We start from the raw sequence: 14,314 nt of genomic DNA, 5'->3' as shown, positions 1-14,314 counted from the left end.
CTTCTCCCCCCCCCCAAATGCAGTTTACCTAATTACACATCCCATATGGTCCCATTCCAGAAATCAGAAAAAAAGTAAGGTATGTTTTTCTCTGAAACACTGCATCAGTCCAGAGTCAAACGCCATTGTGTGTGTGCCGATACTATACAAGTCTCAACAATGCACTTTCATGTAGCTACAATGAGTGGGGTCACTTGGAAAATCATTGTGCGTGCTCGACCAATATGGCTCCCTGAACCACCAATAAAAACATAAAGGTAAATACACAAAAAAGTCACTATCTGAAAGAATAGTAATAGCCTGCCATAACTATTTAGAGTAAGCCTGACAGCAGATTGGGCGGTATGTATGAGACATTGGCTGTATGATTTCAGCCACACATATATAGCGTGGCGCGGCATGGTAGCCATGGGTGAAGTACTCGTTTTGCACTGGCATGCTACATGAAGGTGGGAGTCCTGGCTGGGTGTGTGGACTTGTGCTCTGGGGTCACATGTAACCAATGTTGGTGGTTTGCCAGGACCAAATGTTGGACAGTTCAGTGAGAGAGATCACCAGTCAAAAATAAACTTTCTACTCGACGATAACTGGGATGGATTGTTACAGGAGATAGCGGGTAAATATCTTGATGAACGTTTCTTTCAATACAAAAACCACTACCTGGGATTCTCTATCTCAGGTTTTGAAAGCACATGTGCTGCACAGATCATTAGAATATACATTATTATTTTCTTCTCTCTCATTAGGGACATTCACACGACACTACTCACATTAGACTTTAGGCCTTTTCTCTACTCACACTGGGACCTTTCTGACCCGTCTCTTGTCCCTTCACTTTAGCCCCTTTAACCCTGGGCTAGTCTCAAACAAAAACTCTTGCTCTCTCTGCTGTAAAACAACATACATCATTAACGAATATCAGAATTTATATTACACATTATAACAATACTTGTTCTTCAAGGGGGAATATGGGCAGTATGTCCGCCTTACATATGTTTGACTCTAAAATGCAGTGTTTTCAGAGAAGAACATAAAGAAAGCCACTGGGGACCAAGACACAAGAGGGACTAGTCAGATGTGCGGGTTCCCAGCGGCTTGTCCCCAACCACAGCCATGGAGTGACAGGTCTCTCTCTACAAGCATACACAGTGACCGAGAAGCCACCAAGGACCAAGACGAACATGAGACTAGTCATACAATCTCTTAAACTATGGGTTGTTCTTTTAAACAAGCATACATAGCTAACATCAGTAACATCAGGCAGCCAGTGTGATGCGCCTGCTACGATCATGTGGTACTTGGAACTGGGCCGGTTCTTAAAGGGATGTGTCACAGAGGCAGTGACCCGGTCCGTGGCCCAGGGCAGCCAGTAAAAGGGGTTAATGAAAATGGGAAGAATGTCTGATGTAGTAGTGTTCGTGACGCCACCTGTGGTACTCGGCCGCCAGGGGTGGCCAACGCTGCTTAAAGGGGTCCTCTGGGGATGATGGTATTGCAGCATTGATGATCTAGTTCCCCACAAGTAGAACTTAGTCCCCAGGGCTCCCAGTGTAGTTGGTAATAATGATAGATGGTGAGGTGCAGGAAAGAATTATTTGAGGACACAAGGTTGCAGTCTCTTTACCTTTTACTGGTAGAATGCAGGCACAGTCCAGGGTACAGGTAACAGGTGATGGTGAGGACCGGGCAGCCTGGAAGCGATTCGGAATCCCCTTAGCCAGGTGGGGTTGGAAGCCTTCCTTACTGAGCTGTATTCTCTGTCCCTTGCTGCCTGAGGCTTCATACAAGGTCCTCTCTTTCTCTCTGTCCTTTCAGGTGGACACTACCCGCATGGCAGGCAACTTGAGCCTTTTTACAGTTGTCCCTTCTCGTGGTGACTCCGGGCTCTATGTGCTGCTGTGCCTTCAGGTGTAATGGTGGTCAGGTGACTTGGAATCTTCTGCCCGCCGGATTCTGCTGTGGAGCATACAGTTACCCCCCACAACCTCGGAATTCCAGCCTCCGGTTTCTGCGCTTCATCCTGGAGTGAGCCCACTCGCAGCTCCACTCCCAGTATCTCTCCTCTCCTTTGCTCCTTCTCCCCTTACTGTCTCCTACAGACTGACTGACTCTCCTGTCAGGAGCTGCAGAGCCGCATGTCTGCTCAGCTCCAGCTCTCCTCACAGACTGAACTCCTAACTCCTCCCCCAGGCCAGAATATCTAGGGAAGATCCCCTGAATCTGGGTCTAAAGCTCCCCCTTCTGGCCTGGAGTCAGAACAGTGTTGTGTGTACGTGTTACTTGTTAAAGAGATCCTTGTCGCTTCCAGGCATGACATCACCCTCCCCATGAGGAAGGCGATACCACTGTAACAACCGGTTAGCAGATAGATGAAGCTGCAACCCATAATGAGGTCCTGGTTATGGGGGACTTTAACTACCCGGATATTAACTGGGAAACAGAAACCTGTGAAACCCATAAAGGCAACAGGTTTCTGCTAATAACCAAGAAAAATTATCTTTCACAATTGGTGCAGAATCCAAGCAGAGGAGCAGCACTTTTAGACCTAATACTATCTAATAGACCTGACAGAATAACAAATCTGCAGGTGGTCGGGCATCTAGGAAATAGCGACCACAATATTGTACAGTTTCACCTGTCTTTCACTAGGGGGACTTGTCAGGGAGTCACAAAAACACTGAACTTTAGGAAGGCAAAGTTTGACCAGCTTAGAGATGCCCTTAATCTGGTAGACTGGGACAATATCCTCAGAAATAAGAATACAGATAATAAATGGGAAATGTTTAAGAACATCCTAAATAGGCAGTGTAAGCGGTTTATACCTTGTGGGAATAAAAGGACTAGAAATAGGAAAAACCCAATGTGGCTAAACAAAGAAGTAAGACAGGCAATTAACAGTAAAAAGAAAGCATTTGCACTACTAAAGCAGGAGGGCACCATTGAAGCTCTAAAAAACTATAGGGAGAAAAATACTTTATCTAAAAAACTAATTAAAGCTGCCAAAAAGGAAACAGAGAAGCACATTGCTAAGGAGAGTAAAACTAATCCCAAACTGTTATTCAACTATATCAATAGTAAAAGAATAAAAACTGAAAATGTAGGCCCCTTAAAAAATAGTGAGGAAAGAATGGTTGTAGATGACGAGGAAAAAGCTAACATATTAAACACCTTCTTCTCCACGGTATTCACGGTGGAAAATGAAATGCTAGGTGAAATCCCAAGAAACAATGAAAACCCTATATTAAGGGTCACCAATTTAACCCAAGAAGAGGTGCGAAACCGGCTAAATAAGATTAAAATAGATAAATCTCCGGGTCCGGATGGCATACACCCACGAGTACTAAGAGAACTAAGTAATGTAATAGATAAACCATTATTTCTTATTTTTAGGGACTCTATAGCGACGGGGTCTGTTCCGCAGGACTGGCGCATAGCAAATGTGGTGCCAATATTCAAAAAGGGCTCTAAAAGTGAACCTGGAAATTATAGGCCAGTAAGTCTAACCTCTATTGTTGGTAAAATATTTGAAGGGTTTCTGAAGGATGTTATTCTGGATTATCTCAATGAGAATAACTGTTTAACTCCATATCAGCATGGGTTTATGAGAAATCGCTCCTGTCAAACAAATCTAATCAGTTTTTATGAAGAGGTAAGCTATAGGCTGGACCACGGTGAGTCGATTTTTCCAAAGCGTTTGATACCGTGCCGCACAAGAGGTTGGTACACAAAATGAGAATGCTTGGTCTGGGGGAAAATGTGTGTAAATGGGTTAGTAACTGGCTTAGTGATAGAAAGCAAAGGGTGGTTATAAATGGTATAGTCTCTAACTGGGTTGCTGTGACCAGTGGGGTACCGCAGGGGTCAGTATTGGGACCTGTTCTCTTCAACATATTCATTAATGATCTGGTAGAAGGTTTACACAGTAAAATATCGATATTTGCAGATGATACAAAACGATGTAAAGCAGTTAATACAAGAGAAGATAGTATTCTGCTACAGATGGATCTGGATAAGTTGGAAACTTGGGCTGAAAGGTGGCAGATGAGGTTTAACAATGATAAATGTAAGGTTATACACATGGGAAGAAGGAATCAATATCACCATTACACACTGAATGGGAAACCACTGGGTAAATCTGACAGGGAGAAGGACTTGGGGATCCTAGTTAATGATAAACTTACCTGGAGCAGCCAGTGCCAGGCAGCAGCTGCCAAGGCAAACAGGATCATGGGGTGCATTAAAAGAGGTCTGGATACACATGATGAGAGCATTATACTGCCTCTGTACAAATCCCTAGTTAGACCGCACATGGAGTACTGTGTCCAGTTTTGGGCACCGGTGCTCAGGAAGGATATAATGGAACTAGAGAGAGTACAAAGGAGGGCAACAAAATTAATAAAGGGGATGGGAGAACTACAATACCCAGATAGATTAGTGAAATTAGGATTATTTAGTCTAGAAAAAAGACGACTGAGGGGCGATCTAATAACCATGTATAAGTATATAAGGGGACAATACAAATATCTCACTGAGGATCTGTTTATACCAAGGAAGGTGACGGGCACAAGGGGGCATTCTTTGCGTCTGGAGGAGAGAAGGTTTTTCCACCAACATAGAAGAGGATTCTTTACTGTTAGGGCAGTGAGAATCTGGAATTGCTTGCCTGAGGAGGTGGTGATGGCGAACTCAGGCGAGGGGTTCAAGAGAGGCCTGGATGTCTTCCTGGAGCAGAACAATATTGTATCATACAATTATTAGGTTCTGTAGAAGGACGTAGATCTGGGTATTTATTATGATGGAATATAGGCTGAACTGGATGGACAAATGTCTTTTTTCGGCCTTACTAACTATGTTACTATGTTACTATGTTTTCCTGGGGTGTTACAAGTGTCTGATATAAGCTGCCCATGGATCAGGTCACATGTATCCGCTGTCAAGTTCCCTTTAAGGGGAGTCTTTCACCACAAAATAACTGTTCAAACCAAGCACATGCATTTGGTTCCCCCTTGTCTGAAAGCTCTGGCTTTACAGGAGACATCGAAGAGTAGAGATAAATGGAAAAGAAAAAACTGGGAAGGTAAGCTGACCTGCTTGGCCACGCCAATGGTGCATCAGGCACCTGTGATGTGTGTGACCAGATGTGTCCAAAATGCATCTGCTTTTTATTGGTATTGGAAATGAACTTTTATTGTGTGTGGTGTATGGTTAATACTATCAATAGCCTACAAATGTCAAGCACACTCTTGGAAATTGTGGTCAGGAAGAGACCATGAAAATTATTCTTTTTTTTTTCAACATTTTAGAAGAACCTCTGTTATGAACTGGTGATTCAGAGACACAATGGACCTGGTGGTTAAGAGCACACAAAGTGACCTGATAGTTACTAATATCATAGGACAAGCTCTGAGACGTGGAAACTCTGCTGACCGCAATCCCTAATCCTATAACACCACACTAGAGGTAGCCGTGGAGCGCTCCTGACCAGACCTAGGCGCCTCGGGCACAGCCTGAGAAACTAGCTAGCCCTGAAGATAGAAAAATAAGCCTACCTTGCCTCAGAGAAATTCCCCAAAGGAAAAGGCAGCCCCCCACATATAATGACTGTGAGTAAAGATGAAAATACAAACACAGAGATGAAATAGGTTTTAGCAAAGTGAGGCCCGACTTACTGAATAGACCGAGGATAGTAAAGATAGCTTTGCGGTCAGCACAAAAACCTACAAACAACCACACAGAGGGCGCAAAAAGACCCTCCGTACCGACTAACGGCACGGAGGTGCTCCCTCTGCGTCCCAGAGCTTCCAGCAAGCAAGAAAAACCAATATAGCAAGCTGGACAGAAAAAATAGCAAACAAAAGTAACACAAGCAGAACTTAGCTTATGCAGGGCAGACAGGCCACAAGACGATCCAGGAGAGAGCAAGACCAATACTGGAACATTGACTGGAGGCCAGGAACAAAGAACTAGGTGGAGTTAAATAGAGCAGCACCTAACGACTTAACCTCGTCACCTGAGGAAGGGAACTCAGAAGCCGCAGCCCCACTCACATCCACCAGAGGAAGCTCATAGACAGAACCAGCCGAAGTACCACTCATGACCACAGGAGGGAGCTCGACCACAGAATTCACAACAAACCTCTGCTTTTCGTATGGGTGAATTATTCTGCTGTAGATAACTCCTTGATATGTGCGCTCGCCGTATTATCTGTTCTGCTGGTATTTGTATATAGGGTTTGACAATTCTAGCGGTACATCACATACGTGGCGCTAAAAGACGTAATCCACCCGGTGAGGTCCATTCATTCATTCATGACCTTCTGTACAAATCTCGTGACATAATAGTAGACTGAGATATTTCAGATAGCAGGAGAATAAAGGTACCTTCACACTAAACGATATCGCTAGCAATCTGGGACGTTGCAGCGTCCTCGCTAGCGATATCGTTTAGTTTGACACACAGCAGCGATCAGAATCCTGCTGTGCTGTCGCTGGTCGGGGCTAGAGGGCCAGACCTTTCTTTGGTCGCTGGCTCTCCCGCTGACATCGCTGAATCGGCGTGTGTGACACCGATTCAGCGATATCTTCGCTGGTAACCAGGGTAAACATCGGGTAACTAAGCGCAGGGCCGCGCTTAGTAACCCGATGTTTACCCTGGTTACCATCCTAACAGTAAAAAAAACAAACAGTACATACTTACCTACCGCTGTCTGTCCTCCAGCGCTGTGCTCTGCACTCCTCCTGTACTGGCTGTGAGCGTCGGTCAGCCGGAAAGCAGAGCTGTGACGTCACCGCTCTGCTTTCCGGCCGCTGTGCTCACAGCCAGTGCAGGAGGAGAGCAGAGAAGCACAGCGCTGGAGGACAGACAGCGTTAGGTAAGTATGTAGTGGTTGTTTTTTTTACTGTTAGGATGGTAACCAGGGTAAACATCGGGTTACTAAGCGCGGCCCTGCGCTTAGTTACCCGATGTTTACCCTGGTTACCTGCATCGTTGGTCGCTGGAGAGCGGTCTGTGTGACAGCTCTCCAGCGACCAAACAGCGACGCTGCAGCGATCCGGATCGTTGTCGGTATCGCTGCAGCGTCGCTTAATGTGAAGGTACCTTAAGGTAAAGGAACATATAGCTGCCACAGAGACATGAAAGGACACTCTCTGGGTGAAATGGGGCCTATGGATATAATTAATGCATATGTAAGGAGCTTTTAAGGCACATAACCCAAACAAACACAATGAAAGCTACCATACATGCTTATCTGTAGACAAAGATCTGTCAGTAGTGGTATTGTTCCTTATCAGATTTTCCTGTTTTCTCAGTTTCGCAATTCACATATCTATTTTACACATCTGAGAAAACTGAGTTTTAAAAGGAATCTGTCACCCCTGCTGACCCCTAACCATAAAGACTTCTAGATAGGTGACGTAGAAAACAGTACACATTCATCCATAGCTGGTCATACCGGTTGTAAAACAGAGAAGTGAAGTTTCAGTCTGTTGGCCACATTCAAGCATCCTGGTTTTCATTAGTCATCCCACCCCCCACTGCCTCCTATTTACTCTCAGGTGAAAGCTGTTGTAGATGCCTTCACCAAACAATGTGCTGACTGGACTGAAAAAGAAGGTGGCACTGAGGGAAATGGACACCGTACTTTCTATGGCCATGGGAACACTTAAGCTAATCAATGGCTTTTATTACCGATGTTGTCAACAGTGTAGGAGGGATACCAGATATGTACACGTTTATTGCTTTGTGTGAGACTGGCTGATGGTAGCAGGAAATATTAACTGAAAGCGAAGACGGCCGCATAACTTGGAAATGCCGGAGTGGATAAAAGAAATAAAATATTCATTTTTTGGGTAGTTTCAGAATGGCAGTAAAGAGAGAAAGATGCCGGTGACTCCACTGCCACATGACTTTTGGATATGGGATGGACTCCACTCCATCTTAAAACCACCATAACTACTGTAAACCTAGGTACTTAAATAAATTCACAAAACACATTATTTTGGTTGTCAAAATGGCCACAGCTTTTTGTTCAAATCACAGGATTAAATAATCACAGTAGGAGTCACGTGGAGTGTTAGTACATTGGGATTCACAAGTACTGCGATATCCCCAGCTGTCTGACATACAGCATCAAGACAGACAGCCATAAAGGGGCGGCACGCACTGGCTTGCCATTCAAGCAGAGCCAGTAAACTTTCAGGGCACCAATGACCCTATTCTCACTCCTGTGCTTAACCACTGTGCCCGCCCCTGGTTGATGTTACCATTACAACGTCCTTGAGGCTGGCCACCAAAGCTAAGACTGCTCACCACCATGAGGTTTTACATCCTCTATTAGTTAAAATGAGTCCACCTTCACTTGTCTGCAACTTCCACCTGACACCTAAACCGCAAAGCCGTGATGGGTTATAAATTCCAATTTTTTTTTATAATTAAATCATTTTTGTAAACTTAAAAACTAGAAGTCTCTGCAAAAGCATTAATGGGACTAAACATGGCAAACCTCCGACTCCCAAAGAGTCATCCTACAGCGCTCAGAGGAAACCAGGGAACCATGGCTGAAGGATTGCCCTTCCCTTGGGCTTAGAAGGTTACCGCAAATAATAACTCTTTATAGCCAATGTACAATTGAACCTGGTACAAGATATACAATGACAAATTTAAAAATACAATAAAGCATCTATCATTATACAAGCAAAAATTAAAAAGTTTTAGGACAGAGATTATAAACAGGGCGGGAGGGTGGGTAATGTTTCCTCCTGTCCATCCTGTGAGAGAAAGAGAGAGAGCCAGAGTTGCCTCCCCTATATAAGCCCCAACCTCCTCACAGTAATACACCAGGCACAAACATCTAAACTCCTTCCTCTTAAAGCAACAACACTCTTGTTTAAAATCTACACCGCAATACAAATAAAAGCTGCAGGAGTTCTCGGTCCACCCATCCCCAAGTCATGTCCACCTCCGTCTAGTCTCTGGTGGTTTCTAGAATGACAGCAAAGTCACCTGCTAAGCTGCCTCAGGAAAACCTCCTGAAATGCCTTCACTTAGAAAATTTCTGCAGCTGCGCCACTATTGGATAGTGTGTGCACGTACCAACTAAGAAAAACCTCTGAGTTTTTGAGGAGTTTTGAGTTTTTAAGGGAGGATTTGGAGAATTTCCACTAATTTTCTGCTCCAAAAGCTCATAAAAAGAACTCAGTGTGCACATTATCTAATGTTCCTAAAGGCCCATGCATCTCAAAGTCCTACATTCACATTCAGATGGATTCCTGACATGTGTCTGATAGGTATACATCTAAATGCAATTTGTTACCTGTGTGAGAGATCACAACAGGCGGTGCTTAAATATACAGCAGGACACCAAAAAACGTAAAAAACATACAGTGGTTTTCTATGGTGGATGGATGTCATGGTATCCTTCTAGAGTGACTGTGGCCACTTTTGGGCGTTTACCTCATAGGCCCGACAGTGAACACAAATTCTATTATTGTGCAACTGGTGTGATGCACAAATGGGGGAATTTACAGAAGTAAGATTAAGCTAATTTAATATGAAAATTCGGAAACACGGTCAAGTTTCCATTATTTTTATTTTTGGAGATGTTTCAAGTTTCTTTGAATCACTGTCATTGCGAAACAAAATAAAAACCAGAAGTACCTGTCACCGAACTTTGTCATGATCTTGATTACAATAGAGTGGGATTGGAATTAATAATAGTAATATGGAAGCACAATCTCACGTTCAACCAGAAAGGACATTCTGGTGGTACCAGCTTTTGACTGTCTGAAACTATAAAGACCTCACCTTTATGGATCCGACCCCATTGACAAGACAACCGGATTCCTTATCTACAATTTTCTGTCCTTTCTCATACTTAAAATTCTGCTTTTTGCCAAATTGTTGCTGGCCATGAAACATACTTAGGTCCTCATCTGCCTTTTGGCTCTGTCCGTGCTTCCGTTAGTAGTTCCATTACTTCTGACAGCAAAAATAGTCCATCTGGTGGTGCTATCCTACTATCAAAATGGCAAAAAACTTAATGGAACCCCAAGGGTTTCTTCACATTGGGCGGATATCCTAAGGATTTTCCACACTGATGTGTGGGTGGAAAATCTGTGATGAACTAGAGGACAACTTTGCAGCGCTAGAGTCCTGCGTGGAATTTGTATGTTCTCTCAGTGTTTGTGTGAGTTTCTTCCTACACTCCAAAGATCTACTGATAAGAACTATAGAGCCTAAGGGGAACTTACATGCAGAGCAGATTTTGAATCCATTCCATGTCAGTTTACGCTGGAAAATTTTCACTGTAGATATCATAGGGTAAATTCTGTGGCAATTTTGCAACAAAAACATGTATGCAAAATGTGATGCTTTGCCGTGGTTTTGCAGAAAATCCCCCCATGTGAAGATACACATAAGCGTCTTATTATAAATCGGTTCAATCCATTGGTACTAATTCTTCAATAATGTCCTGTCTCATTCTCTGAACAGTTTTTTAGTGTTTTATAACATTCTGTTCCAATCTCTATGGCTAAGCTGCGAGTTGTAATGTCGTCTCACTGTCCAAATTTCCTGAATTCCCTGCCTCAGCTTTTATACAGGCTACGATAGTCCCTCTTGATTGGCTGAGCTATGACATGTGATTTGATATCTACAATGCATTTTGAAGACCCCAACTAGTCACATTCAAAGAAATGTAAGGTTACTCTGGCTTATGCAATCTTTTGTAATGTTTAAAATGCAAAAAATGAGGGAAGCAAAACCTGACAATAAGCCGACAAATACAGACAATATCTAAGAAAAACACAATCTTTATTACATAAATATTTTAAGATAAAAGCACAAGTCCGATAGTTTGAGATGACATCATGAACAGCAAAAGAGGAAAAGAAGAATATATAAGGAACTAATACAGGACACTCAACATTAGTATAAGTATTGTAGCAGCCATATAAATAAATCAATTGGACCCAAGAAACTATAGTGAAATAAAAACTGCGCCTATAAAATGGTCCTGGAAATTTTAGAGCTGCAACCTAATGCATAACAGATGTCCGGAGTAAGTGTACATAGTCTAGCAATGTACAGATAAGTTTCCAAGGGGTGGTAAGTGTACCCATGAGGGTCCTCTCTTGCAGGAATTATGCCAGGCCCATATTTAAAATGGCAGAACTTATTTTAGGCAATCTAATTGCAAATTTTTCTAATTCACCATTTTCAATAAATTCCTATAAATTAAACATGAATTAAAGGGAACCCCCAAAATCGAAGGTGAGCTAAACCCACCGGCATCAGGGGCTTATCTACAGCATTCTGTAATGCTGTAGATAAGCCCCCACTGTAACCTGAAAGATGAGAAAAAGAGGTTAGATTATACTCACCTGGGTGGGCGGTCCGATGGGGGTCACGGTCTGGTCCATGGCCTCTCATCTTCTTACGATGACGTCGTCTTCTTGTCAACACGCTGCGGCTCTGGCGCAGGTGCCGGGCCTCTCTGACCTTTACCGGCACCTGCGCACTGCAGTACTTTGCTCTGCCCTCAACAGGGCAGACAAAGTACGCCGGAGCCGCAGCGTGAGGACAAGAAGAGGACATCATCGTAAGAAGATGGGAGGCGCTGGACCGGACCGCAATGCCCATCGGACCGCACCGCAGCGGGAACGCCCCTGGGTGAGTATAATATAACCTCTTTTTCTCCTCTTTCAGGTTACATTGGGGGCTTATCTACAGCATTCCGGAATGCTGTAGATAAGCCCCTGATGACGGTGGGCTTAGCTCACCCTCAATTTTGGGGGTGACAGGTTTCCTTTAAATTCAAATTGAATCAATTAGCTCCTCTCTATCAGATACAGACTTGTGGCTTCTGTCAGGACAAATTAGTCGAAACCTTTCAGACTTTGTGGTCCAGTTACAAGGGATGTTTAAAATAAAAAAATAAAAAAACAACAAATGTGACTAATGGTGAGTTTTTTGTTGGCCATTCCACCAAATATAAATGGTCTACCTATCCGGCACTTCTACTCAATATGAATGTCCATGGGGGATCTTCTTAAAAATATGAGAGTTTTGGGTTGATTTGTTTGTTGCTACACTATACCTCCCAAAAAATTTGAGTCTCTACAACGCTAAAAAAGTATTCATTAGATTAGACTGCCTAATTAAAAATTACAATGACACATTCCAATTTACCACCTCCTTCATTTACTGTAAATAGAACATATGCAAAAAAAAAACTAGAATAAACTATATAATTATCTGTATTGATCAAGGAAGTTGTAGAAAAAAAAACATCACGGGTGAAGTGTTATCCACACCTGTAGAGTAGATGGGTGGAGAGCCAATCGGACCCAGCCTCTAATACCCACACTAAATTGCCTTATTGCATCACTAAACAAATATGCGTAACAATTGCTTAAGGCTGTTTCTTCCATAAAGGGAAAAATATTACAGGGTACAAACTATATTATTAAACTTTGCTGGGGGTATGACGCCTACAGCCACAGGTTGCCAAAATGCATATAGTAGACTCTAGGTTCTAAGGTGTAACATGTCTCCTTATGGAGAGTGACATTCTTGACATGCCAGCGTAAGGAGACTTAATTACCTTTAAAAGGTCGATATTGACTTTTAGGATTGCTACTTCCAATACCTGTCACTAGAGTTCAGGTCCTCTTCCTCTCTGAAGATGAAAATTGCATACAGTGGACTCTGAAATCAAATCAACAAAGGTTCTAGGCCCTGAAGACAAGGTATGGGTATAACAAACGGGTTATACCTATCTATACAATTACGAAAAGAACCACACTTATTCAAAAGAAAACTCTAGATGTGTATTAGCTACAGTACAGTCAGAAATTATATGTCTCACCTGTTATTAGGATCTTTTTCCATCTCTCTACATGGCGGCTCACCTCGAACGCTATAACCTAAAGCATGCCATACACCTTACATACAGTTAGTGTCAACTGATCACTTGTTCCTCCATCAACTATCTCTCGACTCAGGCAGTCACATGAACGTTTGGCTTGGCCAAGCGATCTTGTGCTTTTAATCGGAAAAGGGAAGAAATCAGCTGTCAGATACCTATGGAAGAAGCTTATCTTCCCTAAAAAGAAAAGGATTGGTCGTAAATATTTCAATTGCCTGATCCCATAAGTTCCTCCTACAGATTAGATGAACGTCAACCAAACAAGCCAACCATTTGATGTTTTATGGTGGCCAAGTCTTTTGTAGCGCTGGAGGTCCATCTCTCCCTGCAGATATGCCAGCGTATTCATTGTCGTGTCCTCCCTTCTGCTCTGTTTCCTTCTTCCGTGTCTGCAGGTGCCTGGGGTGCATGCACCACATGTAGATCCCCTGGCACTGTGCTTAGGGCTCGCGCTCACACTTCCCATTTCTTAAAGGAGCTGTTCGCATTCCCCTAAAGTGCTCCAGCCAACTGCTGGAGGACACTTACTATTAAAGGCACCTCCTCCAACATGGAGGTGCCTATGCTATGTTGTGAGTTTGTTTCCTAACACTCTTGTTAGTTCTCAGGTCCCTGTATGCTGCATCTGCCATTGCTTATCTCCACGTCAGCCGGTCCCGCTGCACCTACCAGACCTGATCTCAGTGTCAGCTAGTCCTGTGGCACATGCCAGTTCTCAACTCAATGTTAGCCGGTCCCGCAGCACCTGCCAGAGTTCATCTCAATGTCAGCCGGTCCCGTGGCACCCGCAAGTGTTTATTTCAATGTCATCTAGTCCCGCTGCACCTGCCAGTTCTCACCCCTACATCACCTGGTCCAGTTGAACATGCTAGTGCCCATCTCTCCATCAGACGTTCCAGTCGTCTGTGGTTTCTGTCATCTTACTCCATCTGCCTGTGTTTATTGGACATTTCCTCGGGCCACCTCAGCTACCTCTTTCTAGGGGTTCAGCTGCCACCTACCCAAAGTCAGTACTGGAGAAGCACCTGGACCACCTCCCTTGCCTCTCCTCGGATCTCGGTATCATATGCTGCTCAGATTGGATGAGGCTCCGAGTCACGCACCTCCAGGTCTTTCTTGGGCTCCGGCACAGTGGTTCCACCACACGGCCCGTTACATCAATAAGCTTTGCGGCATCTTTTGATAATTAATTTACTGGTGACCAAATGTACGGACTCTTTACAATTCCTTTTTAAATGGGTTTTTATTCCAAGAATGTATAATTTAAAAAAAAGCAGAAGTAAGGGCATGCAATTAATTGATATTATAACATTTCTACAGAAAAGAGAAGACTGAGTTGGATTTGGAAAGAGGAAGCATAACATTCCAACTTCTTGCGACCATAAA

The sequence above is a fragment of the Ranitomeya imitator genome, chromosome 4 (assembly GCF_032444005.1).
Source record: "Ranitomeya imitator isolate aRanImi1 chromosome 4, aRanImi1.pri, whole genome shotgun sequence".
NCBI lineage: Eukaryota > Metazoa > Chordata > Amphibia > Anura > Dendrobatidae > Ranitomeya > Ranitomeya imitator.
Note: the sequence above shows the minus strand (reverse complement) of the source record.